A 6342-nucleotide genomic window follows, 5' to 3' on the forward strand; every position below is an offset into this window, starting at 1 on the left:
CAATCTGTATCAAAATAACACCAGCATTCTTCACAGAGCTAGAACAAATAATCCTAAAATTTGTCTGGAACCAGAAAAAGACCCCAAATAGCCAAAGTAATGTTGAAAAAGAAAAGCAAAGTGGGAGGCATTACAATTTCATGTTTTAAGCTATAGTACAAAGCTGTAATCATCAAGACAGTATGGTAGTGGCATAAAAACTGACACATGGAGCAATGGAACAGAATGGAGAACCCAAAAATGGACCCATCACTATATGGTCAACTAATATTCTACAAAGTAGGGAAGAATATCCAATGGAAAAAAGTCTCTTCAACAAATGGTGTTGGGAAAACTGGACAGAGACATGTAGAAAAACAGACGTGAAAAGATGCTCGACATCACTCATCATCAGGGTAATACAATCAAAACCACAATGAGATATCACCTCACATCTGTCAGAATGACTAAAATTGACATCTCAAGAAATAACAGATGTTGGCAAGGATGTGGAGAAAGTGAACCTTCTTACACTGCTTGTAGAAATGCAAACTGGTGCAGCCACTCTGGAAAACAGTATGGAGGTTCCTCAAAAGTTAAAAATAGAACTACCCTATGACCCAGCAATTGCACTACTAGGTATTCACCCAAAGGATACAAAAATACTGATTTGAAGGGGCACATGCACCCCAATGTTTATAGCAGTACTATTAACAATAGTCAAATTAAGGAAAGAGGCCAAATATCCATCCACTGATGAATGGATAAAGAAGATGAGAGAGATAGAGATAGAGATATATAGATACACCAACCCAAACCACATGCACGCATGTGCCTGCGCACATACACACACACACACACACACACACACACACACACACACACAGTGGAACTAGGGTGTATTATGCTAAGCGAAATAAGTCAGTCAGAGAAAGACAAATATCATATGAGTGGAATTTAAGAAACAAAACAAATGAATAATAAGGAAAGGGAAGGAAAAATAAAATGAGATAAAAACAGAGAGAGGCAAACCATAAGAGAGTCTTAACTATACAGAACAAACTGAGGGGCTGATAGAGGGGAGGCGATGGGCTACATGGGTGATGGGCATTAAGGAGGACACTTGTGATGACCACTGGATGTTATATGTATATGTATATGTATATGTAAGTGATGTATCACTAAATTCTACTCCTGAAACCAGTACTACACTACACTTTATGTTAATTAACTTGAATTTGAACAAAATTGGAAGATAAAAAAACCATATCAGAATAGAGTTCAAAAATAGATCCATATGTATGTTGTATCAATTGATTTTAGACAAGAGTGCCAAAATAATTTAATGGGAAGAAATAGTCTCTTCACCAAATGGCAGTATTATAATTGGGTACTCAAATGCAAAAATTACAAACCACAGTTCTTATCTCACACCATATACAAAAATTAATTCAAAATGGATTCCAGATATAAAAATAATAACTAAAATTAAAACTTCTAGGGGTACCTGGGTAGTTCAGTTGGTTAAGCGTCTGACGTCAGCTCAGGTCATGATCTTACAGTCCGTGAGTTTGAGTCCCACGTCAGGCTCTGTGCTGACAGCTCAGACCCTGGAGCCTGTTTCAGATTCCGTGTCTCCCTCTCTCTCTGCCCCTCCCCTGCTAGCACTCTCTCTCTCTCAAAAATAAACATTTAATAATTTTTTTAAAAAACTTCTAAAAGAAAACATGAGGAAAATCTTTGTGACTGCATTAAGCAAAAAATGTGTTAGGACATAAAAACACAAACCACAAAATTTAAAAACTGAAAAATTGGACTTACTTCATAAAATGAAAAATATATTGTCTTTGAAATACACTGTGGTTGTTTTTTTAATGAAAAGACAGATTACAGACTGGGAGAAAACATTTTTTTTTTTTTTTTGAGAGAGAGAGAGAGAGGGCACAAGTGAGTGAAGGGCAGAGAGAGAGAGGAAGAGAGAGAGAGAAGCGGGGCTTACCTGAAGCAGACCTCAAACTCATAAACTGTGAAATCATCACCTAAACTGAAGTCAGATGCTTAAGCAACTGAGCCACCCAGGTGCTCTGGGAGAAAATATTTTTAAATCACATATCTAGTGTAAGACTTATATCTAGAAAATATGAAAACTGCTTTCAATTCATTAATTTGAGGACAAATGACTCAATCAAAAAATAGGCAAAATATTCAAACAGACATATACCAAAGGAGATATTCAAATGGCAGAAAGAAAGAAAGAAAGAAAGAAAGAAAGAAAGAAAGAAAGAAAATGAAAGAAAGAAAGAAAAAACAGAAAGAAAGAAAAAGAAAGAAAGAAAGAAAGAAAGAAAGAAAGAGAAAGAAAGAAGAAAAAGGAAAAAAAAGTACATAAGTAAGATACCACTAGAATGACTAAAATTTTCAAAATAACTGACAATACCAAGTGTGGAGCAGGATATGCAGGAACTGAAATTTTTATATATTGCTATTGGAAATGCAAAATTGTACAATCACTTTGGAAAATAATTTGGTAGTTTCGTATAAAGTTAAACATACTTTTACCATACAACCTAGAAATCCTACTCTAAGAATTTACCCAAGAGAAATGTCCTCCCAAAGATTTATATAAGAAAGTTTATAGTATATTTATTCCTAGTAGCCAAAAACTGTAAATGGTGCAAATTTCCATCACTTGGTGAGTGTATAAATGAATTGGGGTATATAAAGAAAACTACTCAGCAATTTAAAAAAGACAAACTAGTGATACATTCAGAAACATGGATGAATCTCAAAAGCATTACACTAAGTGAAAAAAAAAGACACAAAAGACTACATACCATATGATTCCATTTAAAAGACAGTCTAGGAAAGACAAAAATATAGGGACAGAGAACAGATTAGCAGTTTCTAGGGGCCAGGAATGGGGAGAAGTGATTAACTGCAAAGGGGCATGAAGGAACTTTTGGGGATGATGGAGATGTTCTGTATTTTGATTGCGATGGGAGTTACTCAGTTGTACATATTAGTCAAAGCTCATCAAATTGTATACTTTAAAAGAACGAGTTTTATTATGGACAAATTGTATCTCAGTAATTCTAAAATTTCTTTAAGAAAATTACCATTAGGGAAAACTGGGTAAAAGTTACACAGGATTTTACCGTAGCATTTTATCCAAATGCATGTGAATCTATACTTACCTCAAAATAAAAAGGTTTTAAATAATATTTTTAACTATGAGATTTTAAAAATCTCTTTAAGAGAAAGATGAAGCATGAAACATTACTTCTATTCATAAAAGAAGTAGTAGAAGGAGGAGGAGGAAGAGAAAAAAGGCTTATGCTACAAATCAGGGCTCAGTGGGAGTACAGACCACACCTATGGGTCCAGCGTTCAAGGTGATTTACCCAAAGTCATATTCCTGTGAGAGAGAGATGGCTTCTCCTCTGAGCTTGCACAAGTTGTCATCAGAAAGCCACTGTCAGTTATGACTCCAAATGTCCCCCAGTATTAGGAGGAATCCTATGATCCTCTACAACAAACTTTAGTTCAACATCTTACCAAAAAAGCTCACGGTGACAGTGAGCTGCGAAGAATCAATGTCAAACTGCAACCATTCTAAATCTCCCAGCTGTACTTTCCACCAGTGGATTAGGTCAACCCAGGACAAGTGGCCCTGCCTAATGAGAGACTGGAAAGCCACCAAAGTACTTCCCCAAAAATCCATGGGGGCAGGAAGAGGTAGAGCTGTCCATAGCAGTGGATGAAGTTCCTCTTTAGGATTCCACATCTGCCTGTCAGACTTCCTTTCTTTGGTCCAGCAGACTGGGTTCCAGTAACCACAGGTAGGCATCACAAGCAGTAGGTGAGGCATTCTGGCAGGAAGCAAAAAGGCCAACTGTCATAAAGAGCTTGAACTTCAGCTTGGGAAAAGGCCCTCCACATATTCAGCTAGAAGCTAGACCTTGACTTTCATCAGAAAACTCGAGTTTCATCCCAGCTTGGCTTTTGCGGGACCTTGCACAAGTCCTAACCTTGGTTTTCTCATCTCTGATGATGGTAATACTTCATGAGAGATAGATGCAATAAGGTCACGGTTATTCAAATGTCGGGGTTCTTCTTTTTCCCTGAGCCACTGTTTCCCAAAGTGTAGCCCACATATCACTAGGGGAACAAAAGAAAATTTTGGGCTATAATAGACTTTTTAATTTCAATACTTATAAACTTAATTTAAAGGGTATTAGAAAAATAGAACTAGCCCATCTACCTTGCTAAAATGAAATTAAGTTTAAAATTGGGTCCAAGTAAAAACTACATCAAAAATATATTAGGTTAATAAATTTTTAATGTAATTAAGTAGATATGGTAGAAATCATAAAAATGATTAAAATTTGAGAAATAATACTCTCAGCTATGAGAACCAGGGCTGTGAATCTCATCCTGGGGTCTCTTGGTAGGGGCCCTTGAGGGCTTTACATTATACAACACAGTGCTCTCTTTGTAAGAACCCAAGTCACATTATTTCTGGTCATAGGATCAGATGCAATTGTACTTATCCTACGGATTTGGTTTGTTTTATCTCATGGAATTGCAAACTGTGTAGTTGATTGGGTTTTCTGGCTTGCACTGACAACAAGAAAGCTTAAAGCTCAACTTGAGAACCAGTTGTCAAATACCTATAGGATTGTGACCTATTTGTTTTTTACTGGCCTCACTCCTAATTCTATATAATGGCTCTACCTGATCGTCATTTTTAATCTCTTCTACTTTTAACTTACTCTCTTCCCATATTTTTATATCCTTTGAAGCCATCTTAAATCGTTTTTTTTTTAAGTAATGGAAGTTATAAATTTTTAAATGTACTAAGTTTCTCTTCTTGTCTTCCTTTTTTTGAAGATAGCATAAGCAAAATTTGTCCTTAAACTCAAGGGTTTGTTCTTTCTGCATCTTTCTGAGTCCCTAGGTTAATGGGAATTTCAGTGTGCTTTGATAAGCGTGAGACAATCAATTATTTCATATCATTTTGGAATCAGTCCTTGTCAAAAGCCATTCTTTTCAGTGTTACATCATTACAACACAAACAGATAGTTATGACTGATTTCAGACCTGGGTAACCCCACAGACCTAAAGTAAAATGGAAAGTGGGTGCTGTGGTGGAATTGGGCTTCCTTTGTTTCCTCAAAAGCCAAGGTTTGCTGACAAAGGAAAGAAAAAACCCCAAGCTAAAATGATACCAAAATTTGGTGTCAGAACATTCAGAATACCACAGCAATGGGAAGCCATTCTCTTCATAGTTAGTATAATGAGTCTCCCAAGACAGCAGACTTTTCCTGCCCACATCTCTTTGAACCTCCTAATGTTTTCTCCAGGGAGAAAAGACTGTATATTTTAGGTCAACTCTTCATCTTTTTTAGAATCTTGGTTACATTATTTTTTTTTTCTGAGTCTCATTTTGTTCTCTGTAAAATAAAGATAATCCCTATTCTATCTATTTCAATATGAAGTCACAATGAAATATTCATCAGGACTCTTTGCTGCATTTGACAAAAATTCAACTCAAACTAGCTAAGGGCAAAAGATAGCTAGTGGTGGCAGCAGGGATTATTAGAAGTTATTCATATGAAGATTGAATAACCAAAGCAGTGCATAAAGATGGATGTCAAAGACCCCTGGAATCAGATAATTAAGTGCCACCAAGACCCTCTTTGCACCCCTCATTTCTGTTTCATTTTACAGGTCTACTTTATTCTTTTTTTTAAATAGACCAGCCAGGGGGTGCCTGGGTGGGTCAGGCAGTTAAGCGTCTGACTTCAGCACAGGTCATGATCTCATAGTTCCTGAGTTCAAGCCCCACATTGGGCTCTGCGCTGACAGGTCAGAACCTGGAGCCTGCTTCCCAGTCTGTGTCTCTCTCTCTGCCCCTCCCCCACTTGTGTGCACATGTGCGCTCTCTCTCACTCTCTCTCAAAAATAAATATAAATAAAATAAAATAAAATAAAATAAAATAAAATAAAATAAAATAAAAAAATAAGACCAGCCAAGAAGATGACCACCATAGCTCCAGGATCTCAGAATTCACAAAGCACAAACCCACAGAGGAACCAAGATTCGTTTTCTCTAGTACCAAACTCAAAAATCCAACAAATGGAACTGCTTAACTAATCTTTGGTCAGGTACCAATCACTGAACTCATCAACTGTGGCCATAAATTTGGCTATTTTCATTGGCTCAGATCAGATCAAGTGCTTATTTCATGGCAATTAATACAACCTGGGAGAGAGGTCTTTAAAAAGATGGCAGCTCCCGCTCAAGTCACATGGAGTAGAGAAAGAAGCATTTCCCAAAAAAAGAGAAGATGCAGAAAGGTA

The sequence above is a fragment of the Panthera tigris genome, chromosome A1 (genome assembly GCF_018350195.1).
Source record: "Panthera tigris isolate Pti1 chromosome A1, P.tigris_Pti1_mat1.1, whole genome shotgun sequence".
In the NCBI taxonomy this organism is placed as follows: Eukaryota; Metazoa; Chordata; class Mammalia; order Carnivora; family Felidae; genus Panthera; species Panthera tigris.